Source organism: Dermacentor variabilis, chromosome 8 (assembly GCF_050947875.1).
Source record: "Dermacentor variabilis isolate Ectoservices chromosome 8, ASM5094787v1, whole genome shotgun sequence".
In the NCBI taxonomy this organism is placed as follows: domain Eukaryota; kingdom Metazoa; phylum Arthropoda; class Arachnida; order Ixodida; family Ixodidae; genus Dermacentor; species Dermacentor variabilis.
Window position 1 is genome coordinate 149,312,888 of NC_134575.1, and position 15,649 is coordinate 149,328,536.

Below are 15,649 nucleotides of genomic sequence, written 5' to 3' on the forward strand. Positions count from 1 at the left end.
CCGAGACTTTCCGGTTCCGATGACAGCCGCAGACGTTCGAAGTTTTGTAGGGCTATGCTCGTACTTTCGTCGTTTTGTTCAAGATTTTGCGGCAATTGCTAGACCCCTCACTAATCTTTTCAAGAAAGGCGTACAATTCTCGTGGGGTACTGCAGAAGCGCCGCCTTCTCTCGTCTCGTCACTCTTCTCTCCTCACCACCCATTCTCGCCCACTTCGACCCGGATGCCCTTACAGAATTGCGTACAGATGCCAGCGGTCATGGCATAGGTGCCATCTTAGCCCAACGTCAGCGTGGTCAGGATCGCGTTATTGCTTATGCGAGCCGCCTCCTCACTCCATCGGAGCGCAACTATTCCATTACGAAACGAGAATGCCTTGCTGTAGTCTGGGCGGCACCGAAGTTCCGTCCTTACCTTTACGGTCGCCCATTTTCCGTAGTCACTGAGCATCATGCTCTCTGCCGGCTCTCGTCGCTAAAAGATAGTTCAAGTGGCTTAGGAGTTCTATAGAGATTTATACAGTACCTGTAGCACCCACGACGATAATCGAAGAGAGAATAGTCTAGAGGAATTCGAAATCCCACAGGGTAACGCCGGAAGAAGTAAAGAAAGCCTTGGGAGCTATGCAAAGAAGAAAGGCAGCTGGGCAGGATCAGGTAACAGCAGATTTGTTGAAGGATGCATGGTGGGAACACTATTCTAGAAAAACTGGCCACCCTGTATACACAATGCCTCATGACCTCGAGCGAACCGGAATCTTGGAAGAATGCTAACATACTCCTAATCCATAAGAAAGGGGACGCCAAAGACTTGATAAAATTAGAAACCGATCAGCTTACTGTCAGTTGCCTACAAACTATTTACTAAGGTAATCGCAAATAGAATCAGGAACACCTTAAACTCCGGTCAAGCAAAATACCAGGCAGGATTTTGTAAAGGCTACTCAATGATAGACCATATTCACACTATCATTCAGGTGATAGAGAAATGTGCGGAATATCACCAACCCTTATACATAGCTTTCATTGATTACGAGAAAGCATTTGATTCTGTCGAAAGCTCAGCAGTCATGGAGGCTGTACGAAATCAGGGTGCAGACGAGCCGTATGTAAAAATACTGAAAAATATCGATAGCGGCTCCACAGTCACCGTAGTCCTCCATAAAGAAAGCAACAAAATCCCAATAAAAAAAGGCGTCAGGCAGGGAGATACGATCTCTCCAATGCTATTCACAGCGTGTTTACAGGAGGTGTTCAGAGACCTGGATTGGGAAGAATTGGGGATAAAAGGTAATGGAGAATACCTTAGTAACTTGCGATTCGCTGAAGATATTGCCTTGCTTAGTAACTCAGGGGACCAATTGCAATGCATGCTCACTGATCTAGAGAGGCAAAGCAGAAGAGCGGGTCTAAAAATTAATCTGCAGAAAACTGAAGTAATGTTTAACAGTTTCAGAAGAGAACAGCAATTTACAATAGGCAGCGAGGCACTGGAAGTGGTAAGGGAATATATCTACTTAGGGCAGGTAGTGACGGCAGATCGGGATCATGAGACGGAGATAATCATAAGAATAAGAATGGGCTGGGGTGCGTTCGGTAGGCATTCTCAGATCATGAACAGCAGGTTGCCATTATCCCTCAAGAGAAAAGTGTTTAATAGCTGTGTCTCACCAGTACTCACCTACGGGGCAGAAATCTGGAGGCTTACGAAAAGGGTTCTACTTAAATTGAGGACGACTCAACGAGCTATGGAAAGAAGAATGATGGTTATAACGTTAAGGGATAAGAAAAGAGCAGATTGGGTGAGGGAACAAACGCGAGTTAATGACATCTTAGTAAAATGCAGAAAAAGAAGTGTGCATGGACAGGACATGTAATGAGGAGGGAAGATAACCGATGGTCATTAAGGGTTACGGAATGGATTCCAAGGGAAGGGAAGCGTAGCAGGGGGCGGCAGAAAGTTAGGTGGGCGGATGAGATTAAGAAGTTTGCAGGGACGACATGGCCACATTTAGTACATGACCGGGGTTGTTGGAGAAGTGTAGGAGAGGCCTTTGCCCTGCAGTGGGCGTAACCAGGCTGCAGATGATGATGGTGATCGCTAAAATATCCTACAGGCCGGCTTTGTCGATGGGTTTTGAGACTACAAGAATTTTCATATTGCGTGGTCTAGAAGTCTGGCCGCCTGCACCAAGAAGCTGACAGCTTGTCGCGTTACCCTGTTGACGACCCTGACTCCTCAAATATTACCAGTGCTGCCTGCGCATTCTCTGTATCACAGCTGCTTCATTTTGCCGACGAGCAACGTCGTGACGCCTACATCAGAGCACTCATCGACGGTTTCGAACACTGTCCGGCCGACGCCACTCTACGCCTCTTCGTCCTCCGCGACAGTACTCTGTACCGTTGTAACCTTCATCCGGAGGGCTCTGAGTTCCTAGTTGTCATACCTAAACACCTCCGCTCAGCTGTTCTAGAAGAGCTTCACGACGCACCAATGGCAGGACACCTCGGCGTATATCGAATCTATGACTGTGTATGTCGCCATTTTTTCTGGCCGGGCCTTGCCCGTTCCGTACGACGTTGCGTCGCCGCTTGTGAACTTTGCCAACGACGCAAAAAGCCTTCCCAGTTCCGCGCTGGTTACCTGCAGCCGCTCGACATCCCTGCCCAGCCCTTCCATCGTGTCGGCTTAGACCTTGTCGGCCCATTTCCAGAATCTACGTCAGGAAACAAGTGGGTTGCAGTCGCGGCGGACTACGCGACCTGCAACGCCGTAACCCGCGCTCTTCTGACCAGTTGCGAAACCGATGTTGCGGACTTCCTCCTGCATGATGTTATTTTGATTCATGGTGATCCGTGTCAACTGCTAACATACCGTGGCCTTACGTTCTTAGCCAAAGTCATTGACGACATCATGCGTGCCTCCTGCTCAATACAGCATAAATTTACCACCTCCTACCACCCTCAAACGAACGGCCTCACTGAGCGTTTGAACCGCACCCTTACAGACATGTTATCCAAATACGTTTCAGACGACCACCGTGACTGGGACCAGTTCTACCTTACATTACCTTTGCGCACAACTCTTCCCGTCTCGAAATTGCTGGCTTTTCGCCTTTTTAACACTTGCATGACCGTGAACCAACGCTACCACTGGACACTGCTTCCTTCCACCACAGCTTCAACTAGCGCTTATGCCCGTGATGCTATCGCCCATGCTGACCATGCTCGACAACTTTCGGCCGCTCGTCTACAATTATATCAAGGCAAACAAAAGCAACGCTACGACCTCCGTCACCGTGATGTCCATTTTGTGCCCGGCACCCTCGTGTTACTTTGGTCACCTTCGCGTAAAGTTGGCCTTTGTGAAAAACTGCTTTCCTGCTACACAGGCCCATATCGCGTGCTCCGCCAAGTGGCCGATGTCACGTATGAAATCGTTCCATCCACGCCCACTACGTCCTCCGCTGTAACAACCATTGACATTGCCCACGTCGTCCGACTCAAACCCTAAAACTCTCCACGCGCCTTGGATATTTAACTGCACCGTGGCGGCGCTTTTGCCACCGAGGGGTAGTATTACGATATCATCGAGCAATGCTCAAGGGACGAGCCGCCGCGAGAACGACGACGAAGTGTGTCTGTGCCCTTGGCGCGAGCGAGTGTCGGCCTGGCGGTCTGGCTCCAGAGTGAATATCCTGTATATAGCATCTTTCATCAGTGTCTTTCCACACGTAACAATATTTAAACATATTGTTGTGAGGTTTTATGTATAAATGCAGTGAACTTTGTCTGCAATGGCACTGTTTGCCTTTTATCAAGCTGTATCTTCGCATTTCTAATGTACATCTTGAAGAACTGCTTTTTATATATTCTCTGTGTTGCGGCTATAATTTCGGTGCAATTACTCACTATGCCCGACCGGTGACAGCTGCTCCTGCGCAATACACTGGAACGACAGAGATCGTCACTGAGATTTTTCACTGGCCGTTGCATATGTACAAAACGTAAACAAGGTTCTTGAAAGTTTCATTGGAATATTTGTCCTCAACTCGTTCTTTCATGGCCTTTAGGTTTTAAATGCAAAGTGATTCTTCGCGAACATTTGCCTCTTTGACAGTATCTGTCTAGCCGCCTAAGTCTTCGTGCTCTCACTATCATTTTGTTAACTTGGCATGTTCCAAAATTGGCATAGTATGACAAGATTGTATGACAAATATAAATGATAAGTCATGACATACGTGACATGTAAGCAGGGCTGGGCAAAGATCCTTAGAAATTGTATCATGATACGATACAAGATACTCGGCAACAAGTATTTGAGATACAGATACACGATACTACCGTAATTATTGCATTCGGCACGATACTTTCTATTTGTATGGTAAGATACTTCGATACATTCGCAATTCTTTATTATAGATCTATATAGTGTAGTGGCAAACGCGTATGCACAAAAGTGCTTGCTTAGAAATTTCTTGACTACAACCAACATTGTTCCATTTGAATGAAATGTCTGTTAGAATCTCAAAATACATGTCTTTCTGGCTCAAGGTATGACATCTTCATTCCAAAACAATGTGTGAAATGCACTAGACGCAAGGCAACCCCATTCTTGCATTTTTCAGACATCGTAACGAAGCACCACGCAAGAGAAACTTCGAGAACGACACTACAACGACATCAGAACTTGCGCGAAAGACGCCGGGCGCATTGGCGTACGCCGCACAGTAAGGTGGCTACGAGTAAGTGTCATAGCAACGACGCAACTAAAAAGAAGAAATCAGGTAAACAAAGGGCGGCTAAACGCAGACGTTAACTCGCTTGTTTTTGCCGTGATAGTGCGACCGCCACTACGTGACTTTGCTCCACCAGTATGGACGCGCACACCTCATCGCTAGCCCTAGCTGGGGGCTCTGGCGGAAAGATAAACGAATGTCGCTGCCTTTGTTTTATTGAGGTGGCTTTGTGGAAGAAGTATCAGCTTGGGAAAAGGAGTTCATCCATAGTTTATTGTTTCACACGCCGATGTTGTGAAAGCAGTATATTGTACCTTCAGATGCAAGATACACTCTTTCATGTACCGGAAATACCGATACTGATACACGTCTTGCAATACGTATCATGATACAGATACAAGATATCCAAAGAGTATCTATGATAGTATCCAGATACATGTATCTTCAATACTGCCCCGGACTGCATGTAGGTCATGAAACAGCGGCCTATGTCTTGCTATGTACCAAAATTGGAATAGCATGACAGGAGTGTATGACGAACATAAATAAGTCATTACATGCGTGTCATGTAGGTCATGAAACAGCCGCCTATGTCTTGGCACGTACCTTAATTGACCTTGTATGACGAGATTTAATGACGAACATAAACGACAGGTCAAGACATGCGTGATATGCCGCCACCAAGCAGCCTGCGTCTTGGTACTCACGTGTTTGTTTCGGTAACTTGGCAGGCTCCCCGCACACTGCTTCGCATAACATCAATTCCCACAGGGCGTGGGATCAGCCGGCTTTTTCATATCCGTGGCATGCACTGCTTTGCTGGTTTCGAACTGATATAGTTCTAAAGTTCGTGCGATAGTTTCTTTGCCTATTACATAGACAAAAAACATGGACGCATTGATATCAGTTATTTCCGGCACATTTTTCGCGACACGCGAATACATTCTTGTATGAAATAATACGTATTTTACTTGTCTTGACAGTGCGTAGCGTTGAAGAATACGTTTGGAGCATCTATGAGAGTATCAATGCAGTTATTACGTTATTATTCGTGTATTTGGAGGAGGCCGAGCTGCAACGTGAGCACCCTACCCCCCCCCCCCTCCCCCGAACGATACATTTAGCTACGCCACTGGTTGTACGGGTGGACTCCCGGTTCTCAAACCAGGTCCTCGCAGCATCTTCCAATGAGAAGTACACATGGCGTAGCTTATCCTCAGTGCTCCAGTTGTTGAAGGTCGAGATCCTCTCGAAGGTTTCGAGCCAGGTTTCCTGATCCTCCGACGTAGCTCCACGGAAGGCTCTGGGTTGTTGAAGCACGATGAGTCACACTGGTGCTGCCATGGTGGTTGTTGAGCTGGCCACGGTCTTCCTGGTCGAATCAAGCAGAAGTCCGTGCCCTGGGGGCAGTCCTTGCAGTATGCGGCTAGTTCGCTGGTCTTGGGCAACGTTGGTGCTGTCCTCGGACTTCGGGCTTGGATCGCGGCTTTGCGCGGGCGTTATGTACATGAACGCACTAGCACCTCCACCAGATGTCATGTAGTAGTGACAGTGAAGAAAAGAGCAAAACTGGGAATCACGAAACGAGCGTTTTATTGGACGAACTTGTGCCTTTAAAAACAGGCTACACTCAAAAAACGGCGGCAGTGTCGAACACAATCGGCGATCGTCGAAAATCTGATAAGCGGGTCAAGCGCGTCGGCTTTTATACATCAGTCATCGATGGTTCCAGAGTAATCGCTGGGACCCGCGTGTCTTCCACACAGTTCTATACCATTCGCGTCGAGCATACACGAAATCAGATTGCACAAGGTTCGGTGACAATAGGCAGCAATAAGAACCATCGATAACATTCGAGAAACTTCCGATACCTGCAGGCGCGTCCCGCGTTGAGCGATAACATTTGTTAGACGGGTAAATGCGGTCACCCGAAATAGACAAACAAGTAAACATGTAAATTATGCAACAGTAGTTTTGTTGCGTTTACGAGGGCCAGGAAGCTTAGTTTGGTGCCAAAGGTTACTACTAAATATTTATAACCTTGTTGTGGCGTCATTCAATTACAGAACTGGATCGCAGTGTAGCCCTCGTTTCTGAGAAAACAAAACAGTAACTGTTTTTTGGACTTGGGTGGAGAAGTGGAATCCATTTGTGTTAGCCCATTGTGCAAGTTTACTGTGATTTGAAACTGCCTCTACAGGTTGATAACCTTGAGGTGCGGAGAGCCACTTGCAGATCGTCAATGCATACACAGAGACGATCGGTATAACCTTATTACCTGAGTTCATTTTCATTGTGAAAATTGTCGTGCTGAGAACACTGCCATGCAGAACGCCATTTTCTTGTGTAAATGTATGTGACAGTACTGTGCCAAGACGTTCCTGAAATGTTCTATTCGTCATGAAATCAGCTAGGGAGTTCAACATGTTACCATGGATCCCAAGGTCAGCCAGGGTCGCAATCGGAGATTGTTGTTCAGAGTATCCATTCAGTTTCCTAGAGCGCGATTGGCCTAGGCCGACGTCATCCGGCGCGGGCTGCGGCCAGGTCAATCATTTCGAAACCGAGCACGTCGCTTGCTAGGGGCATAATGGAACGAGAGGTGTGCAGTTCGAGCGGTCATGCACTCGCTACGAGTCGGCTTCACATGGCACGTCTGGTGGATTGGATTGGGTCCAATCCATAGTCTAATTCATGAAAAATGGCGCTTGCAATTGGCGCTTCGCTATTAGCGTTGGCATTGCTCGAGGAGGAAGCAGAGCGTTTGGAGGTGCGAAGTGCATTTGAGGAGAAGGCAGAAATGAATTTCAGCGTCGCTTTCGTTTCTGGAAAAGAACAGTGCGTTGCTTGTGCGGCGAACTCGACCCGATCATCGGATGCCAGTGAGCCAGTGGAATATTGTTGTTGCTCCTTGAAAAGGGTGCCAGTGTTTCCCGCGACCCCCCCCCCCTTTTTTTTTCGCTATGCGCGACACCACTTAGTGACAGAAAAATGAATAGCAATAAATTATGCTAGTCATGCGTATTGCTACTTGAAAGCGTGTTTAAGCTTAAAAAAATACAGTTTTTAAAATAAACGTTTTATTACTTAGAAGGCGAGAAACTTTTCATTTGGTAGTATACGTGCACTGTACTCAAAAAGACGAGAAACGAGGCACGTCAACTTCCGGGGAGTTCGCCGCTTGTCAACTGGCTGCTCTCTCCCTCCCGTTCTCACAAATGCTGCTGACTGCCCACTTTGTGACATTGCAGCGACTGAACGCGTTCTGTTTGGAACAAAGATCTCCGATCGCGCCCCGGGTCTTTTAAAATTTTATATCTCCACGTGTCATAAGAAGCCAACAAACATTGACACCAAGGACAGCATAGGGGAAATTACTTGTACTTACCAAATGAATTAAAGAAATTACATTAATTTATCATTTCTTTAATTCATTTAGCAAGCACGAGTAATTTCCCGTATGCTGTCCTTGGTGTCAGCGTTTGTTCGGGCCCCTCGATTAACCCCCTTTCTTCTCGTTTATATCTCCACGTGGTATCATATGCTTTTGCTCAATCAAATAAAAGGGCAAGACAGTGTTGCTGGTACAAAAATGCACATAGAAATGGCACACAGAAATGGCACTACTATTGCTTTTTTACTCTTCCGGCGTTACCCCAGATTATGTTGAAAGGTTCAAGGAGAGGCTCTACAGATGTCCGAGTTAGGCGTGCCAGCATGGTCGTAACCTGAGTACGGCCGTAACCTACCACTGCTTTTTTACCTGCAGAAAGGACTGTTTAATTCTTGAACTGTAAGAGGCGTATTATACAGTTCATTTGAACACCAGTAGTAGGCAGCATGTTTTTCAAGAGACTGCTTATAGTTGAAAAATTCCTTTGAATAACCTAGTGAGCTGGAGACGTTATAGAATTGTTCCCCAAGTATGTCAGCCTGTTCTTGTAGCGCTGCTTGTGTGCCTAGTCTCGTAACAGTATTGCGTAAGATGAGTAATCTCCCCTAAACTTCACCTGTTCCCACAGTTGTTTAGATGTGACAAAACTGTTTATGATACTCATTTCTTCCATGATGATATTTTCACTTGTCTTTGGATAAATAGTGCTTTGGCTTTGACCTGTTTGAAACCATGGAGGTTGTAAAACAACAGTAAACTTTTCAATAATTTCGTCAAAGCTTAGCTCACCTGAAAAGACTTGTTCAAGTTTTGCATGATACATAAAAAGCGGCCAGTCAGCAAGATGTGTTTTCAGCGACGCAGTTTATAATCTATCATGACTAGTGATGATACGAGTTTGGTGGCAGCAGGTGAATGATCGCTACCATATGAGGTGAGCAAAAAGCTAAATCTTGGCAACTAAAATTATGTGAACTAGGCAAGAAACAGGTTGGCACACCCGAGTTTAAAAGACAAATGTGATTAGATAAAATAAATTCTTCAATAAGGTGCCCTCTTTGGTAAGTTGTATTGCTGCCCAAAGGGTACAATGGGTATTACGATCTACTAAAACGAAAGACTGGCAACTGGTCTGTTAGATTTTCCAACTGTCTAATAGTAACATGAGCAAGGGGTGGAATGTACAATAAACAAATGATGATGGTTTCATGCGATAAAATGGTGATGGTTACAGCCTCAAAAGTATTCACTTGAACATTTCAGGTAGGAGTGCTACACGGCATGACTATGGCGACTTCTCCAAACAAACGGCTATACTGTTCACGATCCCTTCGGACAACGGTAAAACCTTTAAGAATTTGACTATACCTGGGCCCTAGGTTCTTTTCTTGACGACATAATGCCACTGGCGATAACTTATTTATGATGCCTTTGATGTCACCTAGATTGTGCATCAAGCCTCCATTATTCCAATTGATGATGAAAGTAAATGTAAAGGAATTAAAACTGTTTACTTATGTGTGTGAACTAAGAAGTGATAGGTGACATGTAATGAAAGTAGCCCTATTCTAATCATGGGCGGTAACCGTTCCGGCTACTTGTTCTCTTTTGGCACAGTTACAGAAAGTTCGTCCTTCTTAGTGCCCTACAGGAAGTGCTGGTCTTTTGGCGTCAATGAGGCCATGGTTTTTGGATTGACCTCCATAGCCTTATCTGAGGCAAGTAGGTGCTGAGATGCGCGTCTCTGGTCACGGAATTCAATTCAGTGATGAGCCCTGCGGCACAGCAATCTGCAGGCCCGCCTTCGATGATGACGGAGCAGTAGTGGACGCTGCCACCGAAGGGGCAGATGGAGTTACTACGGGGCCACTGACTGTAACTCCTGAAACCGATGTCGCGCTGCCGCCTGCCGCGCCACACTGGCATATCTCGTTTGAGCTAAGCAAGAAAGCTACTTCCTCGCTTCATAGAAACATTTCTTTCACCGTGAGAGCAGTTACTTCTGTCTCTTTCCTACAGAAAGGTCAAGATCCCGAATAAGATGCCTGATCTCATTTGCCATTTGTGCAATGTGGAGCAGCATTGCAGTTATTTGCGGGTGATCATTAGCACTATACGCTTTGCGCATGCTGCTTTATCTCTGCATGATTGTGATGCATGCCCAAACCCCTGGTCCTTAAAGCACTCTCTCAGGTTCAGCATGTATGACCCAATGATCTTTACATAACCTGCATCAAGTGAACTGGGGAGAATAATCGTGCCATAAGTATGTATAACGAGTTTAAGTACAACACTACAAGGTTTGGAGGATGCTTGCACAGGCCAGCAATGCACCGCCGCAATAACCTAATATGTAGAGGTCTTCCAGATAAGAGAATACGGGGTAGGATTCCTAATCCATAAGAACACAGTGGGCAACATTGATGAATTCTACAGCATTAATGACAGGGTAGCAGTCGTCGTAATAAAGCTGTATAGGAAGTATGGAATAAAGGTAGTACAAGCCTATGCTCCAACCTCAAGTCATAATGATGAAGAAATAGGAAAGTTTTATGAAGATGTTGAATTAGCCACTAGAAAAGTGCGAACTCATTATACTGTACTCATGGGCGACTTGAAGGCAAAAGTGGGAAAAAGCTGGCTGTTGAACAAGCAATTGGCAACTACGGCATAGGAACACTAGAGGAGAGATGTTGGTAGAATTCATGGAAAGGAATAAGCTCCGAATAATAAATACTTTCTTCAGGAAGCATAGCAACAGAAAGTGGACCTGGAAGAGCCCTAATGGAGAAACAAAAGATCAAAACGATTTCAGACTTTCTGCCGATACCTCGTATGCTCGTACACTAAAGTACCAATGTTAATCTCTAGTGCAATGCATAAACGAATGGAATGCGTTACCAGAAAACATTGCCGCTTGCACTGATGCAGCTAGTTTTCAAAGGGAACTTCTGGATCATCTCCATGAATAACAGCTATTTCTGTGTGTATGCTTAGAATTATATAATGTTTCTTTTACTCGCGCACATTTAAATGTGTCACTAAACCTTTATATTATACTACAGAACATACCAATTCCGAAATTCATTTCAGTGTTCTTGTTATTCATGCACATTCGAAATTGTGTAATATTTCTCTCGTTGCGCCTGATTTAATTATGAATAGCATCCTGAAAGTGTCGTTAAACTTCCTTTATACCAGGTGTTTTTCTTTTACCCGACTCATATCTTACTTTTTCTTCTAATTGTTCAGGTGTTTCTGAATTTGACACAATGATATTGTATTGCACCCTCACCCCCCCCCCCCACCCCCTACGCAATGCCCTCAATGCTCTACCAAGTAACAAAGGATCTAATAAAGAAGCAACAAAGCCTGAAAGAGTCAAACTCAAGAGACCAGATAAAGTTCTCTGAGCTGTCAAAACTGATCAACAAGAAGAATGTAAGGGATATTGGAAATTATAATGCGGGAAGGATTTTGGGAGCAGTAAAAAATGGCTGCAGCATAAAATCAGTGAGAAGAAAACTTGACAGAGGACAAGGCAAGATGTATGCAATGAAAAATAAGCAGGGTAATGTCATTGGCAATTGTGATAATACAGGAAATGGAGCAGCAGAATTCTATGCTCTCCTATACAAAAACCCAGAGCAGCCGCGCTACCTTCATTCGGAGTAGTGATGAACAGTATACAGAGGCTCCTTCTATAACTGGAAATGAAGTTAGAAAGGTGTTGGAAGTCATGACCTAGGAAAAGCGGCAGAAGATGGAGTAACAGTCGATTTGATCAACTATGGAGGAGTTATCATGCCTGAAAAGCTTGCGGCCCTTTATAAGTAGGACTGTGTAATGCAGGTTCACGATGGAATTTCAGATCACAATGTTATTTTACTTGTATTTTCCTGCGTAGGGCGGGTTCTTATAAATCGAAACCTGGTTATTGTAAAAGATTGTTTTGCTGCGTATGATGCTCAAATTGTGCTTTATTTAGAGGACCGTGTTTTCTCTTTTTGTGATGATGACATTGACGTATTATGGATTAAGTTTAAATCGCGGTGTCACCACTGCATAGAAAACTTTATTCCAAACAGACTGAAAAACATTGGTCGAGAGAGCCCTTGGATCACCAGACAACTGCTCCAGATAAAATGTAAGCTAAAGGGTTGCAGGAAATTAAAGTGCGATGACGACAAGGTGCTTAAAGAAGTAAAAGCTATCCTCGAGTACAAAATACAAGAGTCCCGAGAACGTTATTTCACTGAAACACTTAGGCGTTTTGCTTTAGAAAGCCCACGAAAACTCTGGCAGTTGTTGGGGCACAAGGGCCATCGACGAATTCAGCAGGTAACGTTGGGCAACACTTTCGTTACAGGCAGCAGGTAAATAGCGGAAATAATTATCACTTTCAAACCGTGGTTTCAAAGCAGAACAACGATTGTCATGTCACTCCCGCAACAAATGGATCAGGCGGTCTGTTCATATCCTTGGAGGGTGTAGTTGAACTGCTCTCATGGTTAGACGCAAGGAAGTCAACATTTCCAGATAAAATTCTGGCTATTTTTCTTAAGAGGTACGCACAGCTGATAGGTATATTTCTTCTCATAATATTTAACAAGTCCTTAACAACTGGTCAGGTACCGACAGATAGGCTCCTGGCTCGTGTTGTTCCGGCTTTTAAGAAGGGTAGCCCGGTAGAAATGAGTAATTATCGACCAATTTCCCTTGCGTGTATTTCTTGCATGGTGTTGGAACATATCTGGTGAAATATTAAAGTACCTTTTTGGATAAACACAATATCATACACAATGCACAGCATGGATTCCGACGAGGCTTTTCTACTAACACACAGCTAATAGATAACATTAATGAATTTGCTGACGTTCTAGATATGAATGGTCAGGTGGACATAATAATTTTGAACTTCTCCAAAGATTTCGAGAGGGTGCCTCACAATAAACTTATCCTGAAGCTGAAAACAATTTGTATACCTTCCGAAATAATAACCTGAGTTATATCTTATTTGACTAATAGAAAACAACATGTAGATATAGACGGATCGTGGTCTGGAAATCTAGATGTTTACTCACATGTTTACTCAGATGTTTACCCAAGGATCTGTGATAGGACTGCTCTTGTTTAACATCTATATCAATGATATGGTTGACTCTGTCAAATAAACTGTTTCAGTTAAATTGTTTGTCGACGACTGTCATCTTTAAAACCATAAATTTTGTTTCTGACCAACTTGAGTTCAACGTGAATCTAAAATTACTGGCAGAATGGCGTGCTAAGTGGGATATGAGTATTAATTTTGAAAAACAGTACAGATGCGTCTTACTAATATAAGAAAGAAACTTGTTTTCAGATAACATAAACGGTAACATGATCAAACAAGTAGAGGAATATAAGTATTTAGGAATTACGATTATGTCCAGGCTTAAATAGACCGCGAACATTGATAGCATGTGCTCTCCAGATCGTAAAAAATTAGGCTCCCGAAAACACAATGAAGAACATCAAACCAACTAAGAAACAAGCCGTACCAAGCCACAGTAAGACCTTCTTTAGCCCACGCAAGTACTCTGTGGGACCCTCACACAACGGTAGATATAGAATAGAAAAAAATCAAAGATTAGCAGTTCCTTTTATATATAACCACTATAAACGCCGGGACTCTCCACCTGCTATGTTGCAGGAGGCAAAGGTGGAATGCTTAAAAGAACGCAGAATTGCTAGAATTAAACTTCTTAACTGCTTATATTTTTTGAAACTAGGCATTGATCCCCAAAAATACATAACTAAACAATCATTTCAAAAATCTCGTCATAGGTATCACTTCATTGAACCTATCTTTGCTCGTACAATTGTTAATAAGTATTCATTTCCCCACAATACAATCACAGATTGCAATGCACTACCGCATGATTCTCTCCTCCTTGCCCCTGATGAGCGATTTGAACCGTCAGAATGCATTGTCTGTGATGTGCTATGTTAATGTTGTGCGTTGCTTCTCTTCTTTTATGGCTTTTTCTTATGCGTGCAATATCTCGTTCAGTTTAGTATACTCATGCATCGTCCATATTTAGTGTCTTTTTGTCAATAAACGTGTTTTCTTTTCAAGGTAAAATTTTTTGTCCTTTTGTATTCTGCCTTCTGCCTCTCCTGCTTGGATCGTATTCGGTCTTTAGTATGTGATAAAAAAAATAAAATAAAATGTCTCGACTTCAGTTGTACCAGAGTTGGAAGAATGTCAACATTCTACTAATCCATAAGAAGGGAGACAAAGATATGAATAAATACAGGCCCATCAGCTTGCTTTTACTATTGTATAACATATTCACCAAGATAATCTCCAACAGAATCAGCCGGGAACACTCGACATAACCAACCAAAAGAACAGGCTGACTTCATGAAGGGATATTCTACAATAGATCACATCCACGTCATCAATCACATAATTGGGAAATCTAGGGTGTACAATCAACCTCTCTATATGGATTTCATAAATTTTGAAAAGCCGTTCAATTCAGCAGGGATACCAGCAGTCATGGGGCACTGTGTAATCAAGGGGCACAGGAGGCATACGTGAATATCTCCGGAAATATCTGCAAAGATTCCACAGCTACCTTGGTTCGCCACAAGAAAAGCAGAAAGTTATAAAGAAAGGGTCAGGCAAGGAGACTCTCTCCAAAGCTTTTCACTGCATGCTTAGAAGAAATAGTCAAGCCATAAGACTGGGAATGCGCAGGAGTGAGGATCTACGATAAATATGTTAGCAGCCTTCAGTTTGCAGATGACATTGTCTTGTTCAGCAACACAGGGGGCGAATTACAACAAGTGATTGAAAGTGCTTGAGTGGCGCTGAAGATTCAGAAGCAGAAGACAAATACGATGTTCAATAGCCTGACAAGAATAGAATTCAGGATCGCCAGTCAGCCTCTAGAGTCTGTACAGGGGTATGTTTATCTAGGTCAATTACGCACAGGGTACCCTCATCATGAGAAGCAAATTTACAGAAATGGGTTCAAGTGCCTACGCTGGGCATAACCAAATTCTGGCTAAGAGCGTACCACTGTCGTTGAAAAGTGTACAGTGATTGCATTCTGCCAGTGCTAACATATAGGGCAGAAACTTGGAGGTTAACAAAGAAGCTTGAGAACAAGTTACGGACCGCGCAGTCACAGAATGAAAAATGCGAGATGCAACGTTCAGAGACGGGAAGAGAGCGGCTTGGATCAGAGAGCAAATGGGGATAGCCAATATTCTAATTGACATTAGGAGAAAAAAATGGAGCTGGGCATGCCGTGTAAAGGCCCAACCACAAGGAAGAAATCTTCGACGGATTTTCGGCGTCGGCGACAACCGGCATCACGCGACAGCGGCCGGCGGCATTGAGAACAATGCGCCGCCGCTTCAAGCTCGCTTGGCGCCGCAGGACTGAGCAGTTCATACGGCTTTAAAGAAAACCAACCTCTTCATAAATGTTCCCTTCAGCATTATCGATGCTGTTATGAACA